Genomic DNA, 17,522 nt, shown 5'->3' with positions numbered 1-17,522 from the left:
TTAAAATTAGGCTTATATCAAAAAATGTTAAGGCCCTCCCATGTGCCACACGCTCTGCAATCTTGGGGATGCCAGGATGATGGTGATGTGGTTCTTCCCCACAGTTGCTCATAGTTAAGTGGGAGAAATGAATTTTTACTTATGGGTGGATGACACAGATAGAAAGGGCTGTTCTGATGTACAGTTATGTATACATTTAATATATATACATATTTATATATCCCCATGTTTAATTAATTACTAAATTAAATTTATTTTCTATTGCTGCATAACAAATTACCATAAACTTAGTAGCTTAAACAAACACCCATGTATTATATCACAGTTTCCATGGGTTGGGAGTCTGAGCGTAGCTTAGCTGGTTCTCTGCTCGGGCTCTCAGAAGGCTGCAGTCAAGGTGTTGGCCCAGCTGTGTTCTCTGGAGGTGTGAATGGGGAAGAATCCACCTCTCAGCTCATTCAAGTTGTTAGCAGAATTCATTTTCTTGTAGCTGTTGGACTTATGTCCCTGTTTTCTTTCTGGCTGTCAGCAGGGGGCTTGCTCTCAGAACGTAGAAGCCCCTATAATTTCTTGCTATGTGACCCCTTCACAAGCTCTGTCATGACATGGCAGCTGACTTTTTCAAAGCCAGAAAGTGAGTCTCTCCCTCTGTAGTCTGCTGAGATGGAGTCTTATATAGTGTAACCTGATTAAGGGAATGACATCCCATTACTTTTGCCATATTCTGTTGGTTAGAAGCAAGCCACAGATTCTGCCTACATTTAAGAGAAGGGGATTATACAATGGCATGACCTGTTGGGGATCACCTTAGAATTCTACCCACCACAGTACATTTCTGGTTATTCCACTGACTTCTGTTCCCGTGAAATCTAAACATTTAAATCCTAGGAAGACTGATGAGAGCAGTCCCAGTTGAAGAATAAAATCTGTCATCTGGAAAAAAAGAAGTGGATTGTTTTCTTCTCTCAGTAGGTAGAAAACAGAAGGAGAAAGTAATACTTGTAGGTTCACTATATTGATAGGAAGGAGTTACATAAAAACAGCGAAATGTTTGGCTCATGTGTTCAGGGAGGACCTCCACGGTAATCTCACAGTATCCTCTGGCTAGACACTCACTTTTTTTCATCCGGATGTCCTAGCATTGGCTGATCACTCAGGAGTGACATATGGCAGGAACACACTTTGAGAGACAAGTCTCCTGGAGAGTACACTGCAGCACACAAACTGGACAGATGGTGGCTTATTCAACCTTGGACAGGAGTGTAATCCTATACATTGGCAGGCTGGGTCCTGAGATGTGCTGTGGTATCTGAGGCAGAGCTGACTGAGTTTACCTGAAACTGCTTTGTAAGGTATGATGTGGTCACCTGACGTTACCTGGAATGGCTTGATACACACAGAATATGCTCATCAAGTTGGGATGAGGATGCTGTTGACAGATTGTATGAACTGGAACTGGACAAAGTCTGGAACACTAAACGGAGGATGTTCTACCAATAGAGTGGAGGGCAGGTATAAAGATAGCCTTGTAGACAGAATCACAATGTTATCACCCTATCTAGGTCTTCACTAAGTAGTGGTTCGTGTTGCTCCCACAAATGAAACATGTATTTCATGGGAGGGAAAAGGTGCTGCTGGGCCTTCCTCCTTTTATAGTTAAGGATGGGTGGATCTGTGTGGTCACATAATAATTTGGATTGTTAAGAAAGAAAATTGGGGTTGGGGGGGCGGCCCCGTGGCTCAGGCGGTTGAAGCTCCATGCTCCTAATGCCGAAGGCTGCCAGTTGCTGGGTTGACTCCTGGACTCCCGCAAGGGATGGTGGGCTCCGCCCCCTGCAACTAACAATGGCAACTGGACCTGGAGCTGAGCTGCACCCTCCACAACTAGGATTGAAAGGACAACAACTTGACTTGGAGAAAATGTCCTGGAAGTACACGCTGTTCCCCAATAAAGTCCTGTTTCCCTTCTCCAGTAAAAAAAAAAAAAAAAAAAAAAAAAAAAAGGAAACAAAAAGAAAACAGTTTTTTAACAGTCATACTTAACAAGTTTATGATTAAAAAAAACCACCCAAATCCAATAAAGACATTGTTCGTTATTTGTTTGTGGCTCCTCATTGAAGAAAAGTCCTGTGTGTTTGGAGGAACAAGTATGTATCTTTTGATTGGAAGATAAAAACTCAGTGCCCCCACAGGCTTCTAGAGAGCTGATAGATTTTGTCCTCAGCTCAGTCATATCCCTTAGTTTTTACTATAATTCTCTCTCCTTCTCTTTGTTATTTGATGCTTATCCTAGTATTCTTATTTTATTCATTTTTGTATTTGTGCCTTTAATTGTGACAGTCTTCAAATATTTTTTTGGAACTTGGGAAGGGGATGGTGCACTATGAGGAACCAAGGAATGGTTCACTGAAATTCTTCATTTTTCCTTTTAGCAGTTCAAACTCTACATTTGTAATCAAACTGCTGTCTCCTGATACGACCAGTTTTAAGAACCAAAATCAGTTTTCATACGTAAAAGGTGAGTAGAACTTAAGACTCTTCTTTTTTATAATGTTTGTGAAGCAGAGCGTGTCACAGCACTAACCATTCTGAGATGGTGTTTTTCGCAAGGAAGTTGTACCAACTTCTAGTTGTAAAAACTATGTTACTAAGTTAGTTTTTTCTGATAAGAGGGAAGTTGCATGATATCAGATTCAAATGATTTTTTTGTTTAATACTCAATTATATTCATAGTCGTCTGTGAATATATATAAAAATTTCTAGATTTACTAAAATACCTGAAGAAAAATAATTTTACTGTTCACCTTGTATTTATTGCTGAGTCTGAGCATTTAATGCCCAGATACTTAAAAACATTTAAGATCAGTGAGAAATGGGATTCTTTAGTTCTCATTCTAAATTCTCTGTTTTGCTTGGTTTCATAAAGGGGATAAAAATGGGGTTGCCATGAGAAATAAATGAGCCACCATGCTTAATACAGCACATGGAATATAGCGCACACTAAATAAATGTCAGCTCCTTTCTCTCTCAGCTGTTGTGACATCAAGTGGGCAGGGTTTTCTTTCTTTGTATAGGTAGCACAGATGGTCTGTACAAGGAAGTGGGGGTTGACCTCCTAATTTGCTGCAATTGGTTTTATGTTTATGTGCCTGTGTGTTTCTTTTTGGAGGGTGGAGTTTAAGTGGCCAGGCCTTAGGGTTTCTGGAAATAGAAGCTTAGATGACACCTATGTGTTTTGGTCATCTCTGGACATCGTTAGACTCAAAGCCCATTTCAGAGCCAGCGGCTGTGGGCGACATTCAGAGAAGGTACCAGGAGGGTGCCAGGAGCATCCTCCTCTGTGTCAGCCTCCCTCCACCAGCTTTTCACCTTAGACATGCCTCTTCACCTCTGTTTGCCTCTGTTTTGTCAAGTCTTAAGTGGTTTTAGTGATTCTTGTCTAGCCTAATTGCCAGGCTGTGGGGAACATTGAATGAAGAAATATATGAGAATCTTCAGGAAAGTAAGAAATTCTATAAAATACAGGGTGCACCTTTTTCCTAAATTTGTAATGTGCCAGGTATAAGTCATTGTTTATGTCAAATCTCTTATTAAACTGTAAGCTTTATAAGGGCAAATATCTCCCTCCCTCCCATTATTTTTTTTTCTCTCCAGGGTCTAAAACAGTTCCTGGTATATAGGAATTCAATACAACTTTTGTCAAATGAAATAAATTGATGAAGTTACCCCCTGGAGGCCCTTTTAGCCTTTCTCCTTATGGTTGGTGTTGGAAATAGATGAGGCAATCGGAGAATCTGGAGGCATTTAATATGCTTCCTCACTGAGGCACACAGACTCTTGACTTTAAATGGACTTTGCACAGTTTGGAACCTTCTGAAAATTGTAGGTGCTAAGAAGCATGCAGTATGTAAAAACCACACTCTGAGTCAATGTTGGATGCAATTCCTGTGTATTGCTGAGTGTGTGCAGTTCACGTGTTTCTTTTCTGAGTGGATTTCACTATCAGATATCTGAGAACTTGGAGCCTATTTGATGGGCTCTCACAGGGCGGATGGTAAGCTATCCTAGGGAGCATTTAGGCTGTGTGCCTCACGAATGTTCAGTGACTGATGAAATACTTCTCATTCATGTTATTTTTTATCACTTGACAGGATAGCATGATGTTTGAGACTCCCTTATTTTCCCTGACTTGGTGAATGTTGATGAGTTGGGCTATTTTTTTTCCCATAATTTGGCACACCTTCCACTAGCTTAAAGTGGGAGGTGGCAGCTCATCTCTACCAGAAGAGTATGGGCACAGTTTAGTTTCTCTTTCATCATTTCAGATACTGTTCTCTTTGACTTTATGCACCAAAAACTAAAACTGTCCTCAGATGGAATTTTACTGTATATCTGAATACACCACTGGACTATGCCCCTAAAGACTATGCAGCTTGATTTACAAAATTTTGACAAAAGTAGAAATAATTCTTGCAAATTATGTAAGTACCCAATTCCCCCCCACCCCATATATGGGGTTACCTCATTCTGTCAGCCATTTTAAGCAACTTTCAAAATTGGTAATGGAAAACTTTTCTTGACTACATTACTGTATATGGATTTTAAATTAAATACAAAGCTATGTTGCTCCTTCTGAACATCACAGCAGTTAAAGAACAGATCCCTGTCTGCAGAACTACATGTCACTTAGTGCATCTTGGGTCATTTTCAGGCTCATAGTTGGATTCTGAAGTGTTGTAAGAACTTTCACACCTCTAAAATAGGTGCCTACAATTGACTGTCCTGGAATTTATATTTCCTCTGTTACTTGTAAAATTCTGCCCCTTAAAGCTCACAGCTGGGTGGTGAGATGTTCCTAAGTGCTGATAAGATGGACAGGTGGCCTTACCACTCTGCTCCATCTCCTTGGCCGGGAAGGCCTAATGAGGTCTGAATTTTTGCATTAACTGCAGAATGTGCCTGTCTTACTGTACAGTGGATATTTTTGGACTAGGTTTTAAAATGGGATTGGGTTCCCATGTTTAGATTGTTATTAAATGTATTTTAAAATCTTGACCTCCTTGATAAATCTGAAGACATATGCTTCTTTGTCATACCACATTTGTAAGGTGTAGTCAGAAACACAGCCTTTGGCTCAAATCCTGTCCTTGCCACTTTTATCCACTTTGTTACTCTGGGAAGTCCTAACCCTGTTTGAGTCTCAGCTTTTCTCATCTTTAAATGGGATGATATTTATCTTGTGGAATTCTTGTAAAGATGCCTAATTCAGCATTTGATGCACAGTAGGAGCTCAATAAAATGTCAGTTATTATTTTCCATCCAAATGCTAGTTCTTACCCGAGGACCGTGTGCTGACAGGATCAGAGGAAGAGAGAGAGTAGAGGTGTGGATCTCTCTGTCCTCTTTCAGGACTAAGGAGGTTTGCGGAGGAATTTCATGAGGCATCTTGCTAGAGCCAGGTGTGGTGGAGTGCTGGTGCTGGTGACTCAGCTGAGCACAAAGCCGCTGGGATGTAGGTGAAAAAAACATTAATTCAAGCTTTTTGCACTATTTCCTGTTCTGTTCATTGAAGAATGAAACCTCAAACTTAGAGCTAGTCGGCTCTCTGACAGACAAGAAAGGTTTAGATGGGGAAAATCCCACCTGTCTTTTGTTTTTTTCTGAGATCCTTAAGGGATCTGAAGTGAATGGTGAGGACCAAGGAGACATATGAAAGTCTTTCAGCATGAGACCTGTGGTCCCAGTGGGGAGATGCTCCAGCAATTAAAAAATTACTTTAGGTACAGGTGCTGCATCTTCGACCTGAACTTCCTGTCTTTGTGTTAACTTTAAACTTTTAAGGTAAACCAAAGAAGATCTGTAGTGCTAGGAGAAATGTCACCTTTAAGTGTTGGTCCCTGCTGTCTACGCTGGTAAATAAAGTAATGCTTATTTTTCTCTTGATGTATCCCTTCATACTGTACAATATTGTGCAAATGTGACCAAACAAAAACATTCGGCACTGTGATGTAAACGACCATATTGTGTTGGGGGTTCCCTAACTTGAAGGAGGATTTAAACTCCACCTTAGTTAGGTTAGGATCATTCAGAGGCTGGACTTCTCATCTGTGTGAGAAGCTGGGCATGGTGGGTCGGTGCCTCTCTGGCCTTCTAGGTTGTCATCAGGGAAGTATGCCAAGGTTCCCAGTGGGTGGGTCCTGGGACAGATCTTATAGACTAGTACCAGGGTTCCCCTAGTTTCTAAAAGAGTTTCTGGGTTTTCCAGGCCTCATTCAGGCTCTCCCTCCTGCCCCGCCCCTTGTCTATGTAACATCAGGGGACTGCTTTCCTCTCATTTTTCAACTTTAAGGTTGAGTGGCACTGAGAAAATTTGAAATTCAGCAAGTGCATCAGGGATGCTATGTGCCATGTTTGACCTAGTAAAAATCAGCAGCGCAAAGAAGGCCAGCAGGCACGAACACCACTTTTAAAGGCTGGGAAGAGAAACTTGTTACCTCTGTCATTTCTGTCTGTATCCTGAGAACTTGGGAGATTTTCTCTGTCTACGTGTTGGATTCTGTCCTATTATTAGACTATGTTATTTTCTTATTTAGTAGATATTCAGAGTTATATCAGAAAAAGAGCTGCACTTTTTGCTGTAAAATCAAACATACTAGCAGCTTCATCAATGGATGCCTAGCACAGTAGTGTCAAACTGCTAAAAAGCTAGCAAATTTTCCACCAAAAATTTTTGTGGGGGAGGTATAGGTGGGGGCGTGGGGAAGAGTATAAAAATAAACCTTTCAGAGATTTTGGGTTGTTTGGTGGCATGTGTATTTTTCCATGGTGCGGGAAGTTAGAAATAGCATTGCTTTTTATGGGATCCTCAGCAGCAGCTCAAAAATTTGGCATCGTGGGCTTAGTCCCTCTGTGTGGGTAAGGCAGCTTCTGTAGCCTGTTGGGTGGGGGGCAGTGCCTGGCAGAATGCTCTGGCACTGTCTCTGTCTGTCTTCCTGCTTCCCTGCTTCCTGCTTGGTGTCACCCGGATGAATAGCACTCAAGTGTAAAATGTGCTTACGAAGGTCAGGTTCTTGTGATGACTTGCCTGTGGCAACTGGTGCCAGTTGTAACAGACTGAGTCTCAGTGGTCCCCACAGGTCACATTGGTACATGTGTGAGGGCAGTCACTGGGAGCAGGAATCATAATCTGGGATGTGGGGAGGGGGGTGTCCTTCAGGGCTGCTGTGTGTCAGACTGGCTGAATATCTTGAGTCTGTGTGAGATGATCTCTTCTTAGTGTCTTGATATCAGTAGGGTTGATGGGCCACTTCTTCAAAAGGAGTCCTTATGGATTCTTGAAATTTATTAGAATTATATAATTCTTACAAATAGAGGTAAGTTGCCAAGTGTTTCTCAAATTCAATGCAGAAAGGAAACAGAAGGAGGCAGCCACTGGGACAGAGGTTTTTAACCCCCAGGGGACCCAGGACATATGTGAATTTCTTGAAATTGTGCCTGTTCCTACAGAGAAAGCCAGGGCTTTAATGGGATTCTCAGTAAGATTTTGACCTCCAAAAAGGTTAAGAGTGTTTGCAGTAGAGCATGAGATGTGAAGTTCATTTAATTTGAAAAAATCAGTTTGGAAATGTGATGAGTGTGGGCAGAGGGAGACATTGACAGGATTGAAAAGACAGAGAGAGGAGAGAGATCCAGTTATAAATTGTGAACCTAACAGCACAAAAGGGGACTCTTCGAGGTTTCTACTGGGGTTTTTCTTCGTAGGCTTTCTTCTTGAACTTCATATAATATTTGTTTTTGTGTTGGGGATGATTCTTGCTGAAGACTGGCAGTGCTTGGTTAACTTTGCAAGCTCAGTGCTTGGGAGAGATTCCTGCTGCACACAGGGTGTCTAGGGTCTGCGTGGCTTCAGCCTGAAATTTAATAAACAGTTTCCTACTTCTTTTCCTGTGCTCTCCTTTGCCATAGTTCTCCACATTTTTCTGCATCTGGGGATTACGATAGGGAAGTTGGGGCCTGCTTGTCTAGAGTACACTGGAGGACAAGTCAGGTAACAAATGCTTCATTTCAGCTTCCATGACACACTGTGAACTTTGGCACTACTCAGCAGTGCTCTGCTTTAGTGCCTTCAGTTTGACCAGGCCAGTCATGTTTGGGAGATGGGATGACTGAATAAATGTACATGTCATTTACAAACAAAGCGTTACAGCTGCCAAATGACAGTGTAGAGACAGTGCCTAGGACACAGGTCAGGAGTGGTGCTCACACTACCTGGGCTACATATTCCACTTAGGAACAGAAGTTTTTCTACTGAATCTATAGATAACGTTAGAAGAGCAAGGAAGCCATGGTGCGGCTGGGCTGTCATTTACGATGATCACTTCTCTGTCTTTCAGAGCAGAATGTAAGGTGGTGCTTTGAAGATGGGGCATGAAGGCAGGGAAGACTCATCCTAAACACCCTGCATCCTCAGTCTACATTTACTTTTTTAAAGTTGCAGAGCTGCTACCTGTTAGGCCAGTTTTGTTCTGTTCTAATATGTTATCTGCTGTTACATTCCAAGAACGATGATATTTTTGGCTTTATTTCTAGACTCGAGCTGAGCTGCGTTTACCTAGTACAGTTACGAGGCAGAGTTCTATTTCCTGTGGTGTTAGCCTGGCAACTGCCACATGTCCCATCACCTCACTCCTCATCTCTCTGTACCTCCTTTAATTTCATAAAAATGAGGAAATACACTGAGATTCTTGAATCATTTCATAAAAAGTTGTTTCACGGATCCAGATGGATTTCTGAAGTGTTTTTTAGTGCTTTGCAAGATACAAGGATGCGTTTGAGTCAGCATTAAAGAACTTGTGGCCACTTAGTATTGTGATATTTAAGTCAGTTATCTATTTTTTGACCTTTAATTGGTTTTCAAATGTTCTGCTTCTCTCTCTCTCTCTCTCTTTCTTTTTAAAATTGTGGTAAAATATGCATAACATGAAGAGCTTGGAACTCACGTGTACTATTGGTGGGAATGAAAAATGGTACAGCTGCTATCTGGAAAACAGTATATTTTAACCATTTTTAAGTGTACAGTTTGGTGGTATTAAGTACCTTCACAGTGTTGTGCAACTATCACCACGATGTATCCCCCAAACTATTTTCATCTTGAAAAATTCAAACTCTGTACCCACAAACACTAACTCCCCATTCCCCCTGCCCCCAGCCCCTGGCAACCACTGTTCTCCTTTCTGTCTCTATGAATTTTACTATTCTAGTTATTTCATGTAAGTCGCATCATACAGTATTTGCGTTTTTATGTCGGGTTTATTTCACTTAGCATAAAGCCATCAAGGTTTATCCGTGTTGTAGCATATGTCACAATTTCCTTCCTTTTTAAGACTGAATAATATTCCATTGTATGGAAAGACCACATTTTATTTATCAATTTATTTATCGATGGACACTTGGCTTGCTTCCACCTTATGGCTATTGTGAATAATTCTGTTATGAACATGGGTGTACAAAAATCTCTTTGAGTCTCTGCTTTCAGTTCTTTTGGGTAGCCTCATTTTTTTTTTAAATTAAACTCTCCAAACTTATTTTTTAAAACACACTCTTGATTTTGATACCATAAGGAATCCAAAAGAAAGATATATTGAAATGTGGAAGTGACATTTGAAACTACAAGATTTACAAAGATGAACTATTTAAAGGGAAGTAAGAGACAGGGTAGAATTGAGAGCTATACTTTATTGTAGAGGTAATAAATGTTATAAGAGGCTGGTGAACCTCTAATACATGTGTAGGAGCAAGGCATTATTTTTCAGACAAGACTCCAGGAAGGGCCAGATAGCCAACTTCCAGGAATGGCCCACTTGGCCTGCAAGTTGCTGTCATGTCATCAGGGCTGCTGATAGGGGTGACTGTCAGGAAATGTGAAGAAATGGAAAAAATAGGAAAGTATCTGGTCAGATTGTTGTGTTTCTGAAAATCGGAAAAATTTTAAATTGTGACCTTTTAAAATAATAATACATTGTTTACGATAAGAATTCTGCAAGATTTTTATGGGAATGACCTATAACAATCACATGCAATAGGAAGGTTTTCATGTTAAGTTTATGGTATTAAATTATTGTAGTTCCTTCTGTTGGTATGACATCTTATAAGGGTAGGCTCACCCTCAGGAGCCTACCTATTATGCCTAAATTTTATTTAGTACATGAAATACCCCATCAAATCATGGAGTAAAATTAATGTGAGAGAGAATAGAGAACCTTGTCTCAATCTGGGCAAATCTTGGTGTTCAAAAGCATGTGGAGATGCTTATAAATCACCAAGACAAAGAAGCTGTTGTTGGAAGAGGAGCAGTGGGAAAATAAGAAGGATCACAACCAGTTGTTTTTGATAAAATTTATCTTTAACACGCACAGAGCTCCAGCTCTATGCTGGGCACTCTACAGGGGACTTAGGCACAAAGGTAAATGGAAAACAGGCCCTGCATTACAGAGGGACTCATGATCTGATGGAGGAGACCCACAAGTATGTTTTTGGTCGTAGTCCATAGTAACATGTGCTTAGCACGTTGTGCTGAGGGGATCCAGGGCACAGATACTTGTCTGCACCTGCCTAGGAAGTTTGTGGATATGCTTATAGAGGTGGTGACATTTGAGGTGTGTCTTAAAGCATGAACTGTAGTTTTCATGCTTTAAGGTGGACAAATAAAAGTAGAGAGCATTCTGAGAATGGGGAAAGGCTCACACAAATACATAGATATGAGAAAACTAAGAGTATATTAGGGGAATAGTAAATGCACTGGGATGTAGGGTGCTTGGGAAGGAAGGTGAGAGATAAAGATAAAGTTGGAAAACAAAGTTGGGGCCAGACCATAAAGTATTTGAATTCTGTGCATAGATTATCCTGTAATGAAGGGAGCACCATTTTGGGCTTTTCAGGGAAGATGTCATTTAGATAAGTGTTTAGGGAAGAGCCTGGTGGCCATGGGTAGGAGTGAATGGAGACGAGAGACAGAAGCTGAGACCAGCCAGAAAGAATAGTGAGGAGGCTCTTCTATGGCAGAGGTGAAAAGGCCTGAACTAGGCAGCAGTGACAGAGAAGAGGGCCTGGAGCAGAGAGGCGTTGGGCGTGCACATTAAGTGAATGTGGCTTCCACAATGACTTTGGGCTTCAGTCTTGGGTAAATGAGATGATGGTATGAGGAGTTGGAGCTCACTTAGGGTGAGACTCCTTTACTGATGAGCCTAGGACATTCGTGGAGAGATGGTTAGAGATCAGGTAGACAGCAGTCTGAGGCTGGGAGAGGTTGTGACAACAGACGGAGATTTGGGAGTCATCAGCATATGGCAAGGCCCCAAAGATACAGAAAAAATAAGAGATCAGGTCTTCTGAAAAGGATGTGAAAGCTACAAATATACAACTTTGTCTTGTTATAATGATGATGATCTATATTCTGTTGCCACATTTTTGTCTATTTCTCATGGGTTGTCAGAAGACAGTTGTTAAGCTTTAACATTTAGTACTGTGTATCCTTTTACCTCATCAGTATAGCCTTAGAGATTTTCCCCTTGGTATACCCATCATCCAGAGTATTTCCTGTCTATACCTGGATGGCTTAGGCCTATTGCAGTTCACATTCACTCTTGTTTATATCATCTTAAAAAATTACCCCAAAGAGTGCGTATCATAGTCAGCCTTCAATTTGGGTGATTTTGGCAGTGAACTTCTGGTTTCAAAATCCTCTGACCTAATATCTTGTCCTCTTTCTTTTTTTTTTTTTTTAACTAAAGTTTATTGGGGTGACCATTGTTAGTAAAGTTACATAGATTTCAGGTGTACAATTCTGTATTACATCATCTATAAATCCCATTGTGTGTTCACCACCCAGAGTCAGTTCTCCTTCCATCACCATATATTTGATCACCTTTACCCTCATCTCCCATCCCCCCACCCCCTTACCCTCTGGTAACCACTAAACTATTGTCTGTGTCTATGAGTTTTTGTTTCTCATTTGTTTGTCTTGTTCTTTTGTTGTTTTTGGTTTATATACCATATATCAGTGAAATCATATGGTTCTCTGCTTTTTCTGTCTGACTTATTTCGCTTACTATTATAATCTCAAGATCCATCCATGTTGTCACAAATGGTCCTATTTCATCTTTTCTTACCGCCGAATAGTATTCCATTGTGTATATATACCACAACTTCTTTATCCATTCATCTATCGAAGGACATTTTGGTTGTCTTGGCCACCGTAAACAAACCTGCAATGAACATTGGAGCACATGTGTCTTTATGTGTAGATGTTTTCAGATTTTTTGGGTAGATACCCACGAGAGGGATTGCTGGGTCATATGGTAATTCTATTTGTAATTTTTTGAGGAACCTCCACACTGCTTTCCATAACGACTACACCAGTCTACATTCCCACCAACAGTGTATGAGGGTTCCTTTTTCTCCATAGCCTCTCCAACACTTGTTACTATTTGTCTTGTTGATGATAGCCGTTCTTATCTGTCCATATTTATGTGGTTTTATTTCTGAGTTCTCAATTCTATTCCACTGGTCAATGTGTCTGTGTTTCTGCCAATACCATGCTGTTTTAATTATTATAGCCCTGTAGTACAAGCTAAAGTCAGTGAGTGTGATACCTCCAGAGTTGTTCTTTTTTCTTAAAATTGCTTTGGCTATTCGGGGTCTTTTTTGGTTCTATACAAATCTGATGATGTTTTGTTCTATTCCTTTAAAAAATGCCATTGGGATTTTGATGGGGATTGCATTAAATCTGTATATTGCTTTGGGTAATATGGCCATTTTAACTATGTTGATTCTTCTAATCCATGAGCACAGAATGTCTTTCCATTTCTTTGTGTCTTCTTCAATTTCTTTTAAAAATGTCTTGTAGGTTTCAGCATATAGGTCTTTCACATCCTTGGTTAAGTTATTCCTAGGTATTTTATTCTTTTTGCTGCAATTGCAAAAGAAATTGTTTTTTTAATTTCTTTTTTCTGAGATTTCATTGCTAGTATATAGGAATGCAATGGACGTTTGTACATTGATTTTGTAGTCGGCCACATTACTGTATTCGTTGATTGTTTCTAATAGCTTTTTGGTGGAGCATTTAGGGTTTACTATATACAGCATCATGTCATCTGCAAAGAGTGACAATTTAACTTCTTCTTTCCCAATTTGGATGCCATTTATTTCTTTCTCTTGCCTGGTTGCTCTGGCGAGGATTCCAACACTATGTTGAAAAGCAGAGGGGACGGGACAGCCCTGTCGTGTTCCTGAACGTAGAGCAAAGGGCTTCAGTTTTTCACTGTTAATTATGAGATTAGCTGAGAGTTTGTCATATATGGCCTTTATTATGTTAAGGTATTTTCCTTCTATACCTATTTTATTAAGTGTTTAACCATAAATGGATGTTGTATCTTGTCAAATGCTTTTTCTGCATCAATTGATATAATCATATGATTTTTGTCCTTTATTTTGTTTATGTCATGTATCACACTGATGAATTTGCGTATGTTGAACCATCCTTGTGCCCCTGGGATGAACCCCACTTGGTCGTGATGAATAATCTTTTTAATGCATTGTTGTATTCGATTTGCTAGAATTTTGTTTAGGATTTTTGCATCTGTATTTATCAGAGATGCTAGTCTATAGTTCTCTTTTTTTGTGTTGTCCTTGCCAGGTTTTGGTATCAGGGTAATGTTGGCCTCATAAAATGTGTTAGGGAGCACTGTCTCTTCTTCAATTTTTTGGAAGAGTTTGAGCAGGATTGGCATTGGATCCTCTTTGAAGGTTTGGTGGAATTCACTAGTGAAGCCATCTTGTCCCGGACTTTTGCTTTTGGAAAGGTTTTGGATGACCGATTCAATTTCCTTACCGGTGATCGATCTGTTTAGATTTTCCAATTCTTCATGGTTCTGCCTAGGAAGGCTCTATGTTTCTAAAAACTTGTCCATTTCTTCTAGGTTATTGAATTTGGTGGCATATAGTCCTTCATAGTATTCTTGGATGATCCTTTGTATTTCTGTGGCATCCGTGATAACTGCCCCTTTTTCACTTCTGATTTTATTAGTGTCTTCTCCCTTTTTATCTTAGTGAGTCTAGCCAAGGGTTTGTCAATTTTGTTAATCTTTTCAAAGAACCAGCTCTTTGTCACATTAGTTTTCTCTATTGTCTTTTTGTTCTCTATTTCATTTTGTTCTGCTCTGATTTTTATCATTTCCTGTCTTTTGGTGACCTTAGGTTTCATTTGTTCTTCTTTGTCTAGTTCTTTAAGGTGTAACGTGAGGTTATTTATTTGGGATTTTTCTGGTTTCTTGAGATAGACCTCTAATGGTACAAATTTCCCTCTTAAAACTGCTTTTGCTGCATCTGAAATATTTTGGTAGGATGTATTTTCATTGTCATTTGTTTCTATGTATCTTTTGATATCTCCTCTAATTTCTGTTTGACCAGATCATTCTTTAAAAGTATGTTGTTTAATCACCATGTATTTGAGTTTTTCCCTGCTTTCTTTTTCAGTTGATATCCAATTTCAAAGCCTTGTGATCAGAAAATATGCTTGATATGATTTCAATCTTAATTTTGCTGAAGTTAGTTTTATGTCCCAATATATGGTCTATCCTTGAGACTGTTCCTTGTACACTAGAAAAAAATGTATAGTCTGATGTTTTAGGATGAAGTGCTCTATAAATGTCAATTATATCCATTTCATCTAATGTGTTATTTAGGGCTGCTATTTCATTATTTATTTTCTGTTTGGATGATCTATCCATAGCTGTCAATGATGTATTTAGGTCCCCTAGTATAATTGTGTTTTGGTCAGTTTCTCCGTTTAGTTCTGTTAGTAGTTGCTTGGTATATTTTGGTGCACTCTGATTGGGGGCATAAATATTGATGACTGCTATGTCTTCTTGTTGTATAGTCCCCTTTACCATTATGAAATGTCCATCTTTGTCTCTTGTTATCTTTTTCACTCTGAAGTCTGTTTCATCTGATATCATTATGGCTACACCTGATTTTTTCTGGATACCATTAGCTTGGAGTGTCACTTTGCACCCTTTCACTTTGAGTATAGCTTGTCCTTGTAGCTGAGATGTGTCACTTGGAGACAACATATGGTTTGGTTTAGTTTTTGATCCAATGTGCTACTCGGTGCCTTTTTATGGTGAGTTCAGTCCATTTACATTTGGGGTGATTATTGATATGTGAGGATTTCCTATCATTCTATCTTTAGTTATCATTTAAGACGGTGTCTCCATTGTTTCTTTGCCTTTTTTTTTTCTTGTCTATTATGTCCCTGTAGTGGTAGTCTTTGATTTTCCTCTCTGTTTCTTCTTTTATTACAGTATATACTCAGTTCTGGATTTTTTTTTGAGTGGTTACCATTAAGTTTATGTAAAAGAAAGTTTGATTTTTAGAGTATTCCATTTTCTTCAGCATGCTTACTTTCTCCAGTCTCATATTCCGGTTCAGGCCTTTACTCTCCCCCTTTTTATGTTCTGGTTGCCACAAATTATCCCTGTTGATGGTGGTCAAATAGCCTGCTTCAGTATTTCTTGTAGTGCATATCGTATATTAGAAAATTCCCTTAGCTTCTGTATGTCTGGAAAGGTTTTTAGTCCTCCTTCATATCTAAAGGATATCTTTGCTGGATATATTATTCTTGACTCATAATTTCTCTCTTTCAATAGTTTGAATGTTTGGTTCCACTCCCTCCTGGTTTGTAGACTTTCTGCTGAAAAATCTGATGATAATCTAATGGGCTTTACTTTGTAGGTTACCGTCTTCTTTTCCCTGGCTGCCTTGAGGATTCTTTCTTTGTCGTTGATTTTAGACAGCTTCAATGCAACGTGCCTTGGAGAAGGCCTGTTGGGGTTGAGGTAATTAGATGTTCTATTTGCTTCTTGGATTCGAGGATCCAGTTCTGTCCACAAGTTTGGGAAGTTCTCATCGCCTATTTGTTTGAATATACTCTCTGTTCCCTTCTTTCTTTCTTCTCCTGGTATGCCCATTATTTTTATATTGCTCTTTCTGTTGGAGTCCGAAAGTTCTTGTAGAGTTCTTTCATTTCTTTTAAGTCTCAAGTCTCTTTCTTCTTCCGTCCGTGTCATTTCCAGGTTTCTATCTTCGATGTCACTGATTCTTTCCTCCATCTGGTCAACTCTACTTCCTAAGCTGGCTGTTTCATTCTTAATTTCTTCTATTGAGTTCTTAATCTCCAGAAAGTCTACTTGGTTCTTTTTTAAAATTTGAATCTCTTTGCTAAAATGCTCATGTTGTTCTTTGGTTGTGTTTCTGAGTTCATTATACTGCCTTTCTGTGTTTTCTTGCATCTCGTTGAGTGTTTTCAGAACTGCAATCTTGAATTCTCCTTCATTTAAGTCACGTATTTCCATATCTTGAAGTTCCTTTTCTGGAGACTTTTCACTTTCTTTCTGAGCTGTCTTGTTGCCTTGGTTATTCATGGCAATTAATGACTTATTATTTCTCTCCCTAGACATCTGCAGGAGTTGGTTCTGCAACAGGTTGATAGGAAGTGGTCTTTCTCTTGTTTTCCAATACGTGTTTGTAGAATTTCTTTTTCTCTCCGACTGCAGCCTTTTTTTCTCTCTCACACTGTATTTTTATGTTTTCTCTGCACTATTCCAGCTTATCACACAATGTGGGGATTCCCTGTAAGGTGGGCTTCTCCTCTGTTAGAAGTTCACCTGGGTCAGAAGGCACCACGTACCTGTGGGGTTGTGGACAGCTTTTGAAGTTCCAAAGCTCTTCCTGCACCAGATACAGAGCCTGTGTGTTTCAGCAGTTCTGTTCAATAAATGGTGTTGGCACAATTGGAAAGCCACATGCAAAAGAATGAAACTGGACTGCTATCTGTCACCACGTATCAAAATTGATTCAAAGTGGATCAAAAACTTAAGCATAAGACCCGAAAGAATAAACTGCATAGAAGAAAAATAGGTGCTAAACTTATGGACCTTGGATTCAAAGAGCATTTCATGAATTTGACTCAAAAGGAAAGGGAAGTAAAAGCTAAAATAAATGAATGGGGCTATATGAAACTTAATACGTTCTGCACAGCAAAAGAAGTCATCGACGTAATAAAGAGGCCACCAAGTGAATGGGAGAAGATGTTTGGAAACAGTGCCTCCTATCAGGGGCTAATATCCAAAATATACAAGGAACTCATGCAACTCAACAACAAAAAAACAAACAACCCAATTGAAAATGGACAAAGGAACTGAAGAGACATTTCTCCAAAGAGGACATACAAAGGATAAATAGACATATGAAAAAATGCTCAACATCACTAATCATCAGAGAAATGCAAATAAAAACCACAATGAGATATCACCTCACCCCAGTCAGAATGGCTATGATCAACAAGACAAATAGTAACAAGTGTTGGAGAGGATGTAGAGAAAAAGGAACCCTCATACACTGTTGGTGGGAATGCAGACTGGTTTAGCTGGTATGGAAGTGTGGAGGTTCCTCAAAATTACGAGTAG

General features: G+C 39.6%; 1 protein-coding gene across 6 annotated transcripts in view; it reads left to right on the top strand.

Moving 5' to 3' along the window:
* The window catches only part of LDLRAD4 (low density lipoprotein receptor class A domain containing 4), a 572,354-nt gene that overhangs the window by 82,978 nt on the left and 471,854 nt on the right, over positions 1–17,522 (top strand). For 5 of the 6 annotated variants that reach the window (XM_033087363.1, XM_033087356.1, XM_033087360.1 and 2 more), the window contains exon 2: positions 2,433–2,518. The exons of the other annotated variant lie outside the window; for it this stretch is intronic. The gene's annotated coding sequence lies outside the window, so the exon portion shown is untranslated. The remainder of the gene's footprint in view (positions 1–2,432; positions 2,519–17,522) is intronic. 6 annotated transcript variants of the gene reach the window in all.

This window comes from Rhinolophus ferrumequinum, chromosome 19 (genome assembly GCF_004115265.2).
Source record: "Rhinolophus ferrumequinum isolate MPI-CBG mRhiFer1 chromosome 19, mRhiFer1_v1.p, whole genome shotgun sequence".
NCBI classification, from domain to species: Eukaryota; Metazoa; Chordata; class Mammalia; order Chiroptera; family Rhinolophidae; genus Rhinolophus; species Rhinolophus ferrumequinum.
This window is presented reverse-complemented; position numbering and strand designations above follow the sequence as displayed.